The 19317-nt window shown below is 40.0% G+C and overlaps 1 pseudogene; it reads left to right on the forward strand.

Moving 5' to 3' along the window:
* The window catches only part of LOC121293667, a 41768-nt pseudogene extending 23391 nt beyond the window's left edge, over positions 1 to 18377 (forward strand).
* The last annotated feature ends 940 nt before the right edge of the window (positions 18378 to 19317 follow it).

Here is a 19317-nt window from a genome sequence, read left to right on the forward strand (position 1 = left end):
CATTTGTTGCCCATCCCTGATTACCCTTGGAAGATACTAGTGAGCCGCTTTCTTGAACAGCTGCAATCCATCCGATATGACTTTTCTCTGGTGGTTTGGTATCACTGAGTGGTTTGCTAGGCTATTTCAGAGGCCAGTTAAGAGTCAAGCAGATTGCTCTAGGTCTGAAGACCAGGTAAGGATGGCAAATTTCCTTCTCTAAAGGACATTAGTGAACCAGATGGGTTTTTATGACAATCAATGTTCGTTGCATGGTCACCATTTCTGAGATTATCTTTCAATCCCAGATTAATTAATTACTTATTTAAATTCCACCAACAGCCGTGATGGGATTTGAACCTGTTCCCCCAGAGCATTCAGCCTGGGTCTCTGGATTATTAATACAGTGACAATTCTCAACCCATCAGGCTCGACTGTATCAGAATTTGCTACACCATCCAGCCTCCAAAAGCATATTTAAATTGTGTTCTGGTCTATTTTATTTAGATTTGGCCTGACCCAACTACCTTCCCAGATTTCACAAGCCCAGAGACCCATGCCTGGTGGTGTAAGAATATTAAGGAATTTCATGATAAAGTGACTTTGATGGGATGTGGATTGCAAACATTTATTTTATTTGTTCAAGGGATATGGATGTCGCTGGCTAGGCCAGCATTTATTGCCCATCCCTAGTTGCCCTTGAGAAGGTAGTGGTGAGCTGCCTTCTTCAAACACTACAGTCCAAGTGGTGTAGCTACTCCCACAGTGCTGTTAGGGAGGGAGTTCCAGGATTTCGACCCAGCAACAGTGAAGAAAGAAGCAAACCAAGTCAGGATAGTGGTTGGAGGGGAACTTCCAGGTGGCGATGTTCCCAAGCATCTGCTGTCCTTGCCCTTTTAGATGGTAGTGATTGTGGGTTTGGAAGGTGCTGTTTAAGGAGCCTTGTGAGTTTCTGCAGCGCATCATGTAGATGGTACACACTGCTGCTACTGTACGTCGATGGTGGAGGGAGTGAACGTTTGTGTATGGGTGCCAATTAAGTGGATTGCTTTGTCCTGGATGGTGTTGAGCTTCTTGAGTGTTTTTGGGACCGCACTCATTCCAGCAAATATGTGACCTAAATTCAAAAATTCTGTCCTATGTTGAAAGGATTCGCCCAGCTGAGCAAAATAAATACAATATGTACTAGATAGCTGTTTCATTTCTCATATCAAAATACATTCTTCATTTGAAGTTGCATTATTCAAAACACATGGTGATTCAAATAGTTTTTGTGTTAATTTTCCACTTTTGCTGTAATGCTTAATGTACTTCAAATTATTGTTTAATAGAAATACTTTAACCGACTGAAATTATTGCAATTATTGGGCTGGACTGCATATATGCAGCAAAATCCAAGGGTTTAGTTAAGCAGCACCCAGGAACTGGGAATATACTACTGTTCCTGCCCTTCAGTTAATTGGGCACTTTCTCATTGTCTCCACAACCACAGACAAGTTTGTCATTGCTGTTGAAATATTGAAGAAATTTTTCTTTAAGTAAACAAGTCATGTTTTTGTATTTACAATGGTGCTGCTTTCACCACTTGTTATAATAGGGCAGCATGTGTGCAGTGCTTACTGTAAGGTCACTCCAGGTGTCTTCAGCTGTGCATAACTGAGTTTGATGGGATAGTGAAAAATCATTTAGAGCAAGAGACTATGTTGAACTGCATTTTTTTATATATTTAAAATGATAAGTCTTTAACATACGTGATGATAGACCTGTGTGCCATTGGCAACAGTCATTAGAGGTGGTTTAAAAGATGCAGAGGAAGATGCGTCTGTCTGGCCTGACTGAGATGAGCAATGTTTTTTAAGCTGGCAATGCTGCAAAAATAAAATAAGCTCTTTGTTTCACAGGATATGAATGAGCCATCCAACTTTGTTTCTGGAGCAATAAATGGCTGTCTAGACAACAATTTAGAAAATCCTCCTTATGTACCAGGTAAAAATCTAATTAATTACCAAAAGCAAGCAATGTCTTTCAACCTCCTCCTACCAAGCCCTCTGTACTATTTCTTTGCCGTATTATTAAGTTCTTTTTGTTTTAGCGCATGCTGATTTATCTGATTTGTTCTACATTTCCTTGGTCATCTGGTTTTTGTGGGAAAGACTTTAATTATACATTATGAAAATTACTATTCGATGTTTGCAGGTGTGACTGGAGGAAATTTGTGGTCCCACATAGTATGCATGTCTGGAAAACAATATCTCTCTTCACATTATAACCTGCACAACCTTTATGGCTTGACTGAGGCCATTGCTTCTCACAAGTGAGTGACAATTGAAAAAGCAATACATTTTTACTGTTTTTAGTGGACATGATGCAGTAATCTGTGTAGCAAGACAGGATTTTTTTGAACACTGCAGAATATTTTTAAAGTTTGCAAAAGCAAACCTTTTGAACACAGTTGCTCGTTGCTCTCCAGCATGTTGAGCAAATGGATATTGTTTATGTGTGAGCTTTAGATGAATGTTGTCAAGACTATCCACTTGAGCCTGCTTTCACTAGATGTGAACTTCTAGTCTGAATCACTGAATAGCAATCAGGAGAAGAAATCTTGGCATATATTTTCCTCCCTAAGCCAAAGCACTGATGTCAATTGTAGCAGCTGTATAATTGCTCTGGCTCAGATCAGCTGGCTCATCACATACCAGTAACCAAATTGGGACCTTTCTCATCTCAATGATTCAGCTACTCATTAAACAAATTCAGCGAGTCATTCTGGGGAGCTACTGATTTGAAATTAGAAGCATGCTGGCTACTGTCTAAAAGCCATAGGTAATATGTTGCCCCAGAATCTATTTTGGGTCACAGATTCTATCGCTCTCCTACTTGCTTATGGGTACATATCTGTCACCTCTGATTAACTCATATCTTGGTGTGGTGTGGTATGAACTGTGAGTGTCCAGGAATTCTGGAACAAAATACCACTATTTATTGGTTGGGCCAAAAGGCCTGTTTCTGTGCTGTAAATCCTACGCAATAACCTATACAGTGATATTGCTCTAAAAATCAGGTTAAGAAGCCCCACAAGGAGTACAAAGCAGTGATACCAATAGGACCTAGTGACTACATTTGCAGCAAGGTGAGGATAGTGGAGGGATGACAACAGGAACATTGCATCTGTGTTGCTACTAATCTTAAGACCATTACTGAAATGGCTTATGCAACTTCTTTTAAGCTGAGGTTGATACATCATTGAAGACAGAAAGGCGCACAAGTAGTTTCAGTGTAACCATATTTAATTTGAAAAATTTGGTGGTTATTGGCAGTAGTCAGTGGTTGCATATTTTCAATCACCCTTTGTTTTAGCATTGTCTCCTTTCTTGTATCTTGTGCTTTGATCAAGGTGATAGGAAAACATCCACTTGTGATTTCACCGTCCACATTCCCCAGTCTTGGTCATTATGCTGGACACTGGACTGGGGACATCTCGAGTTGCTGGAATGACATGTATTACACTATCCCAGATAGGGAAATTAGAATGGAGTTTTGCCATTAAACCTACTTGTTTTTCTCCAAGAAGGTTACCTGATTTTCTGAGTGTTTCCAAGGACTTTGATATTATTTCTAGAGACTTATGTGCTTTTCAAAATGTGTGACTGCTAGACTATGGTTTTACATTCAGTGGTTGTTTTATCAGTGTGAGCCATGGCTCAGTTGGTAATATGCAGTCTTGCCTCTGAGTCAGAAGGTTGTGTGTTCAAGTACCATTCCTGGTATTGAATTTAAAAGTCAAAACTGACACTCCAGTTCATTACTGAGGGAGTCCTACAGGTGCTGTCAGAGGTGCCGTCTTACAGATGAGATGTTAAACTAAGGCCCTACCTGCCCTCTGAGGTGGACAGAAACAATCCCATTGCACTGTTTTGAAGAAGAGCAGGTGAGCTATCCCCAGTGTCTTGGCCAATATTTATCTCTCAACCAACATCACAAAAACATATTATCTACTTATTGTTACAATGCTGTTTGTGGGAACTTGCCATGCGCAAATTGGCTGCCGTATTTCCAATGTTAAAACAGTAACTAGACCTCAAAAGTACTTAATTGGCTCTAAAGTATTTTTGGGTGCCCTTTGGTCATGAAAGTCACTTTTTAAATGCAAGTCTTTCTTTCAGTGAGTTAACATAAATTGTTAATAGTCAATGTCAAGGCTGTAGAGCAGAGTAGTAACTTGCATTAAAATTAGTAAAGCAGGTCAGGAGAGGATAGAGATAATAAAGGAAACAGGGCATTAGTGACTAAGGTGACATCAAGAAAAAAATTGAAAAATAAAACGGCTAAAGCAACAAAAAAGATGAATTAATAGGACAGATAGAAATAAATAAATTACAGAGACATGGTTGCAAGGTAACCAAGGTTGGGATTGTCCAGCAAATATAAATCAGGAAATTAGAGGTGCATGTAACAAGGATAGTATAGTAATCATGGTGGTTTGAATCTTCATATAGACTGGTTGGGGAATCAAAAGTTGGGGCCAGGAGGCGGCATTTACTTTATCAGAATAAAGAGTCCTCCATTTTGGACTGAAATGAGGAAAAAATGTTTACTCAAAGGATTATGGATCTTTATAATTCTCTATTCTTGAGGCTGTGGATGCTCAAGTATTGAGTATATTCAAGACTGAGATTAATAGATTTTTAGATACTAAGAGCATCAAGGGATATGGGGTTAATGTGGGAAAGTGGAATTGAAGGAGAGGATCAACCATGATCTTATTGAATGGCGAAGCTGTCTTGAAAGGCCAAATGGCTTACTTTTGCTCCTCTTTCTTATGTCCTTATGCTACCATGATTATGTTAGTTCTGTGATTAAATAACCAACATTCTCCTTTACCTCTAATAAATGTGAATAAATATGAAGCATTTGAAGGGAAGACACTTAGTCATTTTTAATTTTTTTTTGTTTTCTGATGTTTAGCAGTTAGATTTAAATACATCTTCTGATGTCTACAGTATCAAAATTAACATTGTTGTGAACCACAAAGCTATTATGGCCATTAGAGAGATGGGAGACTGCCTCTGGCTAGATGGCATCTGGGGGGAAAGGTTTATGGTCAGCCAGATATAGGATACATATTTTATTTTTCATGGTTTTGACTTTTTTCACTTTTCTTGCTTTGGAATTTTTCTGTAGAATCTATGGGCCAAGCTACATCCTTGTCTAACAATGGAGCAGGCAGCTGCTCACAGCCTCTTGTTATGATCTGGGACCAGACCCCCAAATGTTAGGTATGATCCAGTTAGGGACCAATAACTTTTTTGTTTAAAGTAGACAAAGTTTGAGATCCAAAACTCTTGCTAATTGAATAAAGCCACAAGATTCCACAAGTTTTGAACAAACAAAAATAAACTTTACAAGGTCAGAAAGATAAAACAATTTACAATATCTATCTTGAATGCTAACATTCAGGGTTAATATGAGGAACATGTGAGTTAACAGGCATACTGTGGTCGGATACACCACACTGCACAATAAATGGCAGATGTGACCAAGACAAATTCCAGATTTCTCAACAGTCCATCAGCCCACAACACTGAGTCAGCAACTTTCTGCTGCCTTCTTAGATCTTCAGGCCTTCTCCTGAGCCCTCTTCAATCATCAGGGCTTTCCTGAGTCCCGTTCAATCTCCAGGGTTATTCCTGAGCCCTCTTTGATCACCAAGGTTTCTCCTGAGACCTCACCACTTAAAGTCTGTCAACCACAGGCTTTTTCCTGCTTGGAGCATATTTCTCTGCTTAACTTTCTTCTTAACTTAACTGGGGCCTCTCCCTGTCTCTGTTCCCTGTCTGAGATTCCTCTCTTGGGACCTCTTCTTGTCCCCTCACCCTTTGAGGCCTCTCCTGCCCCCTGCCTGGGGCACTTGTCTGCAATGGTTCGCTATGCCTGGTCATGTGACCAGGTTTTTACACCCTTTTTTCTCCTTTTTGCACAGGCGCTTTGGGCCTATCCTTGGGCCAAAATGTTGTAAAATGTTGAACTGCGCATATGCAGCCCGCTCACGGTCCACTCATGCGCGGAAACTCTGAAGTCTGTCTTAACTTGGAGTCCCTGATCTCTGTTCTTGACAAGAAGGTAAGTTGGCTTTCATAACACACTGCTTATGTGACTGTACATTGGCCACTAGGATGACAGAAATGGGTAACAGAAGTACAGGATGATTTTCCTTATTTTTTTTCCCTTTAATTCCTATGCCTGCTCATATCCCCACTGTGGAGAAACTAAAGACACAAATCTTTGTGGTTGAACACATTGTAAACCTGTGAGTATGATGCCCCATGGAACAAAGCCTTTTTATTAAAGTCTATGACTTTTATAAAATTTTCTTTAGGATAGTCGTACTAGTTATTGTCAATCTGTTGTGCAATTGAAATTTGAAGTGTGAATTGCGAAAGATCAAAAATGTAAAACTCTGTGCATTATCTTGTGTATTTCACAGCAATAATGCTGTTTAACATGTTTGGGGTTCCTTTTGTTGGAGCAGATGTTTGTGGTTTCTGGTGGAGCACCACTGAAGAACTCTGTGAGCTGGACACAACTTGATTCATTCTACCCCTTTATGCGGAATCACAATGACTGGAAACAGCTGGTTAGTCCTTGAGACTAGTAAATGTTGAAGTTTGCTTATTGAAATTGCCAAATTTGATTAATTATTTTAAAACATTGAATATAAAGTACTGTAGAATGCAGAGTGAAATTAAATGATTAATTGTTCGACTTCTGTCTGATAAAAGAGCATGTGCAAAAGATTTCAGTTATTTACCTGTGGCATTTCTAAATGGAAAAGGACATTAACCTTGTGGCAGAATTTTACCTTGTATTGTCCTGTAATTTATAATATATTTGGTACAACACTAATTGTTTTTCCATGAAATTTTTACAGTGCATAAGGAGGCCATTCGGCCCATCAAGTCTGTACTGGCTCTCTGAAAAATTGTTCCACCTAACTCCACCCCCCTGCCTTATACCCGTAATCTTGCACATTCTCTCTTTTCAGGTAGTAATCCAATTCCCTTTTGAATACCTCAGTTGAACCTGCCTCTACCACCCTTTCAGGAAGTTTGCTCCAGACTTCAACCACCCTCTTGGTGAAAAAGATTTTCCTCGCATCACATTTACACTTTTTGCCAATTATTTTGAATCTGTGCCCTCTAGTTTTTGATGTTCTCTTGATTGGGAACAGTTTCTCACTATTTACCCTGCCCATACCCCTCAGGAACTTGAGTACCTCTATCAAGTCTCCCCTCAGCCTTCTTTTCTTCAGGGAAAAGAGCCCCAACCTCTCCGATCTATTCTCATAGCTACAGTTCTTTAACCCTAGAATCATTCTTGTGAATCTCCTCTGTACTGTCTCCAAAGCCTACCCAATCCACCAACATGTCTATGTCCTTTTGAAATTCAGGACTATCCCCATCACAGTTGACAACACTTCCAATCTTCGTATCATCTGTAAATTTTGAAATCATGCCCTGCCCTAGGCCATTAATGTATATCAGAAAGAACAAGGGTCCCAACATTGACCCCTGAGGAACTCCACTACAAACCTTCCTCCAACCTGAAAAACAATCATTTATCACTACTCTGTTTCCTGTCACTCATCCAATTTCTTATCCAACTGCTTACTTTCCGTATAATTCATGACCTAGAATTTTGCTCACAAGTTTGTTGTGTGGTACTGTATTGAATGCCTTTTGAAAATCCATATACACTCCATATCAACAGCATTTCCCTTATCAACCTTCTCTGTTAGCTCCTCAAAAAACTCCAGCAAGTTAGTTAAACAATATTTTCCCTGAATAGATCCATGCTGGCTTTCCTTAATTACCCTGCACTTGTTTAAGTGACTATTGATTTTATCCTGCACTATAGTTTCCTGAAGTTTCCCTACCACTGAAGTCAAACTGAGTGGTCTGTAGCTGCCAGCGTTATCCTTGCATCCCTTTTTGAGCAAGGGTGGAACATTCATAATTCTTCAGTCCTCTGGCACCTCCCCTTTGTCTAAGGAAAACTGGAAGTTTATCACTAGTGCCTTTGCAATTTTCACTCTCACTTCTCTTGGTACCCTTGGATGCATCTCATCCGGTCCTGGTATTTTACCTATATCAAGTAAAGGTAGCCTTTCCAACATCTCCTTCCTCTCAATTGTAAGTTCTTCTAGTGTACCAATTAACCTCCTCTCTCACCTTGACCTGGGTAGCATCTTCTTCCTTTGTAAAGACAGATGTAAAGTACTCATTCAACACTCCGCTATTTCTCCAGCCTTCACATGCAAGTCTGCTTTTTTGTCCCTAATCGGCCTTACTCTGTCTTTTACTACCCAATTATTATTTATGTGCTTAGAGAAGACCTTGGGATTCCCTTTTATGTTTGTTGCCAACTTCTTTTCATGCTCTCTCCTTGCTTTTCTTATTAGTTTCTTCACTTCCCCTCTGGTCCTTCTATATTCAGCCTGTTTCTCCATTATACTTTCTACCTTACATCTGTCATACGCACACTTTTTCCTTTTCATCTTTACTTCTATCTCTCTTGTCATCCAGGGCACTCTGGATTTATTTGTCCTACTTTTCCCCTACCTTGGCATTGCCTGCAATATTTTTTTCTGCAGGTGGCCCATTGTTCAGCCATCGCCTTTTCTGCCAACATTTGATTCCAACTCACTCGACTCAGAGGCATTCTCATCCCAGCGAAATTGAATTTTCCCCAATTAATTATCCCTGCCCTGGGTGGTTCCCTGTCCTTTTCCATGATTAACCTAAACCTTTTGATATAATGGTTTCTGTCCCCCTGAGGCTTTCCTACTGATATTTGATCCACTTGGGCCAACTAATTCCCCAGAACCAGGTCCAAAGGTGCATGTCCTCTCATTGAACTGGAAACATACTGTTGCAGAAAATCATCTTGAACATGTTCCAGGAAATCTTGTCCCTTTGGACTATTCCTATCCCAGTCTATATTCGGATAATTGAAGCCCCTCATTATAATTACTCTATAGTTCTTGCACCTCTCAGTAATTTCTTTGCAAATTTGTTTCTCCACACCCCTTCCACTAGTTGGTGGTCTATATACAACACCAATCAATGTTATTGCACCTTTTTCATTCCTTTCCTCTAGCCAGAGCGATTCTATCCTTGACCCCGCTGGAACATCCTCTCTCCAGTACAGTAATGCCATCTTTAATCAATATTACCACTTCCCCCCACCCCTAACCTTTGCTTTCTTTCCTGTCTTTCATAAATACCTTGTATCCAGGATTATTTAATGCCCATTCTTGCCCTTTTTTGAGCCAGGTCCCTGTTATAGCCTACAGTTCACCGATATTATTAACCACACTCCATTCACGTACATGCACATTAGCCCTGATTTAGGATTTTTTTTACTTTCCCCCTTATTCTGACCCCATCTAATGGCTGACTATTGCCTACTCTAATTCTATCAAACCCTCCAAGTATTCTATCTACCTTGATATTACTGTCTAATATATCCTCATTGATACTTCACTACTTTGCACGGTCAGTTTTTCTCCTCTGCACTCTGAATTTCTCCTCAGGTTCCCATCCCCCTGCCAATCTAGTTTAAACCCTCCCCAACAGCACTAGCAAACCTCCCCATGGTGTCATTAGTCCCAGTCCTGTTAAGGTGTAACCCATCCCTATTTTACAAGTCCCACCTGCCCCAGAACCAATTCCAATGCCTCAGAAATTTAAAGCCCTCCCCCCTACTCCATTTCTCCAGCCACACATTGAACTGCTCAATCTTTCTATTCTTATGCTCGCTAGCACGTGGCACTGGGAATAATCCTGAGATTACTGCACTTGAGGTCCTGCTTTTTAATTCCCTTCCTAACTCCCTAAAATCTGCTTTCAGGACCTCATCCCTTTTCCTACCTAAGTCATTGGTCCCAGTGTGGACCATGACCTCTGGCTGCTCACCCTCCCCCAAAAGAATGTCCTGCAGCTGCTCTGTGACATCCTTGACCCTGGCACCAGGGAGGCAACATATCATCCTGGAGTCATGTCTACAGCCGCAGAAACACCTGTCTGTTCCTCTAAGTATGGAATCCCCTACCACAATAGCACTTCCACTCTTCTTCCTCCCCTCCTGTGCATCTGAGCCATCTGTGGTGCCACAAACTTGGCTCTTGCTACAGTCGTCTGAGGAACCATCTCACTCACCACTATCCACAATGGAAAAGCAGTTAGAGAGCGAGATAGCCTTGAAGGATTCCTGCACTACCTGTCTGTTCTCTTAGATACTCTGGTGGTCACCCGTTCCCTCTCTGCCTGTGTACTTCTTAGCTGTCGTGTGACCACCTCTCTAAACATGCTACCAAGTAATCCACAGCCTCGTGGATGCACCACGGAAACTCTAGCCGCCGCTCAAGTTCCGCAATCCGGTTCTCTAGTTTCTGCAGCTGATGACACTTCCTGCAGATGTAGTCATCGAGGACACTTTATGCTTGCACGACTTCACACGTCCCGCAGGATGCACATTCTGTATGACCGAGCTGCACTTGCATACCTTAAACTTTGTAATAGCAGAAAACTTTTTTTGTTTTGATATATACAAATCATTAGTGCTATTTGAGGGTGAGAAGTTCTCCCTCAAATCCACAATTCGGGCTACAGACGTTTTTTTCAGCTGCCAATAAGAGCATTATGACTGGAGGCATTTCTCAACGTAAAGCAAGTAAAAACAATGCAAAGTTTCCTCCTCTTGAGATAAGGATGTGAGTGGCAGGATCCCAGGATGCATGCGACAAGAAAAGTAGATGCTACCAGCTAAATTTTGGAGGAGTTTTCTGCTTATTAAATTGTAACTCAAAGATTTCAATTTGTTAAAGCAAAATAGCACTTGTGACCGGAGTCATAGTAAAGGAACAAAGTGGGTAAGAGGCCTTGGGAAGGGAAACAAGAGTTAAAGTTCTGATCAGATACCTGGGCCTGGAAATTTGATGGCAGCATGCCCATTTTTGAAATGAGCACCCAAGCCTTCAGTGAGGGGGACAAGAAGCACACTCTGATTGCAAGAAAAAAATGTATTATCTTCCATATTGGTGTAAACAAAAAAATAGTTCTAGGCTGATCTCCCTCTCTCCTTGTTGCCTTTAAGGACTTGCCTGAGATTTGCTTCAAAAATGCAGCACCCAAACTTCAAGGCCTTTTCTCTGATGAATTGCCTCTGGATGCCCATGGTCCACATAGGTTTAATTTTATTAAAGGTTGAAGCGCAGTATTAGTCTTGTTCATTCAAGATTCTAGTGAACCTATTTTTGGTGCAAATGGGTATTTTACTCCTAGATGCGAACACCAGTTGTAAAAGTAATGCATTTTTCTTTTTCAATCTCAGGAAACATATGTCTTCAGTGAGTCAGCACAATCAGCAATGCAGAAAGCTCTCTTCACCAGATACATGCTGCTCCCTTTCTTTTACACACTTTTCCACAAAGCCCACTCTGCTGGAGAGATGTTTGTCCGGCCACTGTCATTTGAGTATGTTACCTTTTAGTACTGTGTGTAAAAAGAAAGAAAATACCTGCAATCTAATGAGGTTGGAAATTAGTAGCCATACTCAAGGACAGGTTGAAACTAGTTTCCGTCTTGTTTTGCCCGTGGATTAGTTCTTGATTCAGTCACATTTTGATCCGAACTTCAAACTTTGACCCTTGGTTCATTCCAGAACAAAACTTGGATCATCAGAAATCTAATGCGTTCATATTTTACCATTAACCACTTAGGTTGCATTGAAAACACAATTCTTAACAGTTTTCACATCCTTAACTGGTACTGTTTCTTAATTGGGTGGAGATTATTTTTGAATGTAGTGAGGCTTCATTGGTCCAGCACTCTTCACCTAGATTTAGACTGAGTGACCAGTATAACATTCCAATCTACACAAGAGGTTATTAACAAAAATGTGAATACGTGGAATCGGAGATAATTTTATACCTGTGTTGGTAATGGTTGGGAGGTGGAAGACCAAGAGTAAAAATAAAGGGTTTGGTTAGACTGCGCCTGGAGTGCTGTCAGCAGTTCTGGGTACCACACCTTCGGACTGCTTTGATAAAAGCAAAATATTGTGGATGCTGGAAATCTGAAACAAAAACAAAAATTGCCTCAGAACTGGAGAGTCATACAGACTCGAAACGTTAACTCTGACTTTCTCTCCACAGATGCTGTCAGACTTGCTGAGTTTTTCCAGCAATTTTTGTTTTTTCTTCAAACGGCTATGTTGGTTATGAAAGCACTGAAGTGAGATTTACCAGAATAATGTCTGGACCCCAAGAGATAAATTACAAGGAAAGATAACACAAGCTGATCTTGTATTCCTTGGAATTCAGAAGTTGAGAGGTGATTTGATTTAAGTTTACAAGATATAAAAGGAAACAGATAGAGAGAAACTATTTCTGCTGTGTGGGGAGCCTTGGGTGCGAAAGCGTACAAAAATTAGAGGCAGACTTTTCAGGATGTCTGAAATTAGGAAGTAGTTCTACTTACAAAGAATGGTGGAACTCTTCTGCAAATGGCAATTTATGCAAGATTAATTCTTAGTTTTAAATCTGAGGTTAATAGATACTTATTAAAAGTATTAAGGGATTTTGGGCAAAGGAGTTAGGTTGCAGATTGGCCATGCTCACATTGAATGGCAGAACAAGCTCGAGGGGTTAAATGGCCGACTCCTGTTCCTGTTTGTTTTCTGTTTGCAGGTAATGACAAATGGTGTTGCTGAAGTTTCAGCTTTTCACCATATACATTACTGACTTGGATAAAGAAATAGACTTTTATAGCCAAGTATGCAGATAACACTAAATTAGTAAGTGTAAGTAGTGTGATGGGAAAATGGAAAACAAAGGGACATTGATAAAATAAGTGGTGATAATGATGGCACAAGGAGTTACTTTCATGTGGGAAAGCATGACCTTATTCACTTTGGATCTGTGAAAGACAAATTGGAGTATATTTTCGTTGGTAAGAGACAAGAAGCTGTGGAGGAACACAGGGATTTATCTTTCAGTGCACACAACTCATTAAAAGCTAATGTAACAAGTAATTTTTAAAAATTCTAATGGATTGTTGGCCTTTTCTCAATGGGGTCTGATTAAATTGTGCTTCTGTAATACGATGCCTTGATTATACCCTATTTGAAGTACTGAGTTTACTATTGGGGGACTGGACCTCAGGAATGATATATTGGCCTTACAAGGGGTACTGTGCAAATTCATGAGAATGGTACCAGGACTTAAAGGGTTCATATTTCAGGACAGGTTACAAAAAACTGCGTTTATACTGCCTTTAGTTTAGAAGTCTGGAGGGGATCTAATTGAGTTGTTCAAAATATTACAGGGATTTTATTGGATGGATAAATGATTTCTTCAGTGGCGGAATCCAGATCAAGAGGACATAACCTCAAATGAAAGATAGGTTTGTAGGATTGAAATCAAAATACATTTTTTCACGGAATGAGAAATGGAAATCTGGAACTCGTTTCCCCAAAAGGCTGTGGATATTGCGTCAATCAAAATTTTCAAGACTGAACAATAGATTCTTCTTGGGTAAGGATATTAGGGAATAGAAAGTGAAGTTGTTTAAAAGGAGTTGATCTACAGATCATCAGTGATCAAGCTGACTGGCAGAACAATCTTCCAGTGCTAATGTTCCTATGATCATTGGTCCAACTGCAAATCACAGTTATTTTTGGTGTTGCCTGGAAGTGTATATAATTTCAGCACTCATGCGTTTGAAATTGTCATTCAGTATACTGTGCACATGCAAGATGCATAAATCAAATGAGGCATTAAATGTACTGTCTGGTCTCGAACCTTAATTATGTTCTCTGCCAGACGGTTGGAGTAGCCATGGGCTGACTTTTGCATACAAATTTCCCAGTTATCATTCCTTTAAGGAGAAGCACCTGGCCTTTGTTCAACTTCAAACCACAATTTTTGATGTATCAATTATGAGAGATGCCTCAAATGTTTATAAATATGTATATGACTGACATAGCCATTGGATATTTCTTTGTTGGGAGGAATTAAAACATTCATTTGAGTGAGCTTAAAAAAAATTAAATTGCTTCAATCTGACCTTTTCTTGTTGTTGGAGTTACTCCAGATATGCAAATGCTGCCCTTTCTCAGCTTTAGATTTCCTCAAGATCCGAACACGCCAAGCATTGATCGTCAGTTCATGTGGGGGGAGGCACTTCTTATCACTCCAGTATTGGAACCTAAAACAGTGGAGGTGTCTGGCTATTTTCCCCCAACAACCATGGTACAATCTATACAATGTAAGTGATATATTATTCTCATTCTTGATCATTATCTTGCATTCAATATAGTCCTGGATAGTGTACATCTGTGCATCATGTGTTCACTGCATGTACATTTGTCCCACTGCCTGATCTGAGATACCATTCAAACCAGATCATGCAATCTGTGCAACTGTCCTGCTCATCTCTCTGCTTCAGTTCAGTTTGTGTGCTCAGTAATATTACTTTACCAACCTGGACTTTAAGCAGATTTTTTTGCTTGTGTGGAATCTGAGGAGAGTCACAAAAAAACTTTACTCCAGTGCTGGTCTTGTGAAGCACAAAAAGGTTCATGTGCAGCATCCAATGGAATTTTTAACTCCACCCAAAATATCTACACCATTCCAGTCTGGCAATCATGTACAGAATCAGCAAAAGTCAAACTGATTATCCTCAGTGTATAATGTAGTATTTATATGTTTGTGCAAACAGTTATAAATTTGTCATTATTTTAGTACCTCTTCCTCTGATCTTACATATTTCAGTTTTTAGGGTTCTGCTGTACATAGTAAGGGCCAGTACGTTATTCTGCAGGTACCCTTGGGTACAATAAATGTTCATGTATGAGGAGGCTACATTTTGCCTACACAAAGCGACTTCAGTGGAGGCGAAATTTAAGTTGGGAAGCAGTGCAAAATGGGTGTTGGAGCTCAGAAGTCCATTAGACACCCCACCTGATTTCCCTGTCCCAGTTTTCTTCCCTGCTGCTGTTGAATTTTCGTGTAACAGCACATAAGTAATCAGATAGCTATATCTCTGAAATTCTAAAATTTTGTAAGTGTTGTTTGTTTACAATTACTAGCCCAGTCTCCCGTTTAATGCATATGTTGGATTGCAACATGAAACTCACCTATCCAACCACAAGGTTATGAATAAGCTTATCCTTTCAATTTACAGAATTTAATATTGGACACCATTTTTGTTAGGCAGCCACTTACTAAATGTGAAGCATTGTTTAGTATAAAAATAGATTTGCCACTAACATGAAAGGGAATCTAAAAATCTTCTATAGGTATCTTAACAGTAAACAGGTTGTCAGAGGAGCGATAGGACCAATCGGACTAAAATGGAAGTTTATTAGTGGAGGGAGAAGGCATGTCTGAGGTATTAAAGAAGTACTTTGCATCCGTGTTTATGAAGGAAGGGGATTTTGCCAAAGATGCCATAAACAAGAAGGTTATTAGGTACTGGATAAGTTAAAAATAAAGAAGAGTTAGTGGAAAGGCTCTATGATTGAAGCAGATAAGCCACCCAGTCTAGATGAGGTATAAAAACAAAAAACTGCGGATGCTGGAAATCCAAAACAAAAACAGAATTACCTGGAAAAACTCAGCAGGTCTGGCAGCATCGGCGGAGAAGAAAAGAGTTGATGTTTCGAGTCCTCATGACCCTTCGACAGAACTAGGTAAATCCCAGGAAGGGGTGAAATATAAGCTGGTTTAAGGTGGTGGGGTTGGGGGGGGTGGGGTTGGGTGGGGGGAGAGAAGTGGAGGGGGGTGGTGTGGTTGTAGGCAAAAGCAGTGATAGAAGCAGATCATCAACAGATGTCACAGACAGCAGAACAAAAGAACACATAGTTGTCGAAGTTGGTGATATTATCTAAACGAATGTGCTAATTAAGAATGGATGGTAGGGCACTCAAGGTATAGCTCTAGTGGGGGTGGGGAAAGCATAAAAGGTTTAAAAATATTTAAAAATAATGGAAATAGGTGGGAAAAAGAAAAATCTATATAATTTATTGGAAAAAAAACAAAAGGAAAGGGGAAGAAACAGAAAGGGGGTGGGGATGGAGGAGGGAGCTCAAGACCTAAAGTTGTTGAATTCAATATTCAGTCCGGAAGGCCGTAAAGTGCCTAGTCGGAAGATGAGGTGTTGTGCCTCCAGTTTGCGTTGGGCTTCACTGGAACAATGCAGCAAGCCAAGGACAGACATGTGGGCAAGAGAGCAGGGTGGAGTGTTGAAATGGCAAGCGACAGGGAAGTTTGGGTCATTCTTACGGACAGACCGCAGGTGTTCTGCAAAGCAGTCACCCAGTTTACGTTTGGTCTCTCCACCCCCACTAGAGCTATACCTTGAGTGCCCTACCATCCATTCTTAATTAGCACATTCGTTTAGATAATATCACCAACTTCGACACCTATGTGTTCTTTTGTTCTGCTGTCTGTGACATCTGTTGATGATCTGCTTCTATCACTGCTTTTGCCTTCAACCACACCACTCCTCTCCACTTCTCCCCCACCCCACCCCCCCCCACCCCACCCCCAGCCAAACACCACCTTAAACCAGCTTATATTTCACCCCTTCCTGGGATTTACCTAGTTCTGTCGAAGGGTCATGAGGACTCGAAACATCAACTCTTTTCTTCTCCGCCGATGCTGCCAGACCTGCTGAGTTTTTCCAGGTAATTCTAGATGAGGTATATCCTGAATTACTGAGGGAAGGAAAGGTAAAAATTGGAGAGGTGCTGATCCTGGCCACAATCTTCCAATCCTTCTTAAATGCATGGATGGGGCCAGTGGTGTCCTGCAGGATACACATCCTGTCCAAAACAGTCAATACATGTTTCCTTGGAACTTATGTTCCCTAAATTTAGTTCTTCTGAACCAGGATTCAGCAGCCAGGTGATCTAAGCACCTTGATCTCAATGTACTTTTGTATTGCACATTAGGATTCCAGGAGAGCATACTGGCTTTGAGATCCAGTTGATCAACTGCTCTTTTTATTTTACTTTCTAACATGTCACTAGTGACCGTGGCCCATTCGGAAGGTCAATAGGAAAATGTGTTTATTTTCCATACCTCAGCCTGCCACCTGAGAATATAAAAGAGGCAAATCTATATCTCTGTACTTTCCAGGACCAGATTTTTCTGAGAGCAGCTTTACTTCTGTCATCAAAAGCACATTATCAATATAAAATACCTTCAGAAGTGACAACTTGGTACTGATATGTGTGTTTCCTTAATTCTGATAGTATGGTTGCATCCAGTGATGATTATATTTAAATCTGCATTCAATCAAGGAGCCCAACAACACAACTGCTGCCTCTCGTGGAAACCCATTGGGTCTGAATGTGACACTGTCTGATCAGGGAATTGCTAGAGGAGAACTCTTCTGGGATGATGGTGATAGCCTTCTGTGTTATGAAAATGGTGATTATACTGAAATTATCTTCCTAGCAAAAAATGTAAGTATGACTGATTTCAAATGCTTCATTAGTAGTGTTGAATTTGTAGAATCTATGCTTGAAACAATGTTTTTTATTAATTCACGGCATGTGGGCTTCACTGGCTGGGTCAGCATTTATTGCCCATCCTAATTGCCCTTGAGAAGACGGTGGTGAGCTGCCTCCTTGAACTGTTGCAGACCATGCGGTGTAGGTACACCCACAAGTGCTTTTAGGAAATGAGTTCAGGATCCTTCTCTGGATAACATTAAATGACAGCATACGAGTCTATGATAATCTCTCTGAATCAAAGAGTTTCTCAAGCTTTGTTTACACATGAAAATTTAAATTCATAAAGAAAGTTGGCAGTGTAAACCACATATAAGGTGGCAAGAATTGAGTGAGTTAATCCTATCAATAGCTCTGTGCCTCGTGTGATCGTACATGAATATCAATAGCAGCCAGAAAAACCTGTTTGATTTACAGCCAAGCTCTTCAGCTGCAAGAGGAACGCTGATAATAGGAGATTCTTTAGGGAATCCTAAGTTCTGAACTAGGTTTAAATAAATGTAAAACTTTAAGTTAAAGGCAACCTTACAGACTTCCTTGATCATAACTTGTAATTAAACAGATAATTTCTAGATATTTCCTTTTAGAATTGTATATTTAAATTCATTTTGGATTTTTTTAATAGAAATGATGAACTTTATATTAAGATGCAAAATTATCCCAAAGCAGTATTTTGTTCGTACTTTTATTGGATTGCAATGTGCCCTATTTATACACTAGCTTGAGAAATTGACATGTGATTTGAGGACATTTGATTGTGTGTGGTACCTTTTCTGGCTGTCTTTACCTTTCACAGAATGTGCTGTTCTGTGAGATAATCCATTTGAACAGCCAGATAGATGGCCTTAAACTGGGCAGCATCTTTGTATTTGGAGTTCCTTTTGCCCCACAGAAAGTTTAAGTTAATGGATTCTGGATCTCAGACTTCTCATACAGGACAGACACAAAGGTGAGGACAAGGCTGTGACTAAATAGCATTTTAAGCACGATAAACACAAATAAAATAAATTTTCAGATTTGAAAAATGTTTGGATAAATTTCTCATTCTGTTAAATTTGCTCCCTCCTGAAGAAATTAACCCTTGCTGGGTTGTATAATTCCATTGGTAGTGGGGATTTAATGGTATATTACACAAGTTCTCATTCTTCAATGGTGAGCTGAGACAATGAATTTTGACAGATAATTTTTCTCATGGGAGCATCACTGTTGGGATTGATCTCACCCTGTATGTACGCTGGGATCCCTGGATAATGATTCCAGTGAGAGAATCTTTGTCAGTTTCCTCTTCCCAATCTTACGTTGCAGCCCTACTTCTCCTCTGCCTGGGATAATCAAACTCAGCTAAAGCAAGGTGGTGGGGGAAGATGCAGTGGTAAATCTGAGTTCTGTATTATCTGCATCATTCATCTCTTTCGGTGCTTTAACTGAAGGGAGTTGAATTCAGTTTTATAATGCCATGTACCAAATCCACAAAAAAGTAGTTTTAAAAAATTTTGTTTTATAAGCAAGAACACAAACAAATTTGGTGGTTCTGTTCATGTCATGTATCTGATTTTCCTTTTTTCTTTCAGGTGCTGACTTTGCAGAATCTGTCTATTCTAGTGGGAGAACAGTTCACAATTATTTGGTTCTGAACGAAATGAAGTAGAACCTGTTCCTACCATGAAAGTCTCCACAACAAAATAGATGATGATTTTAAACCAGTGATAAAATCTGGCAAAAGTTAAAAGAAAGGATATTTATGACTAGATTGTGATT

The sequence above is a fragment of the Carcharodon carcharias genome, chromosome 22 (assembly GCF_017639515.1).
Source record: "Carcharodon carcharias isolate sCarCar2 chromosome 22, sCarCar2.pri, whole genome shotgun sequence".
In the NCBI taxonomy this organism is placed as follows: domain Eukaryota; kingdom Metazoa; phylum Chordata; class Chondrichthyes; order Lamniformes; family Lamnidae; genus Carcharodon; species Carcharodon carcharias.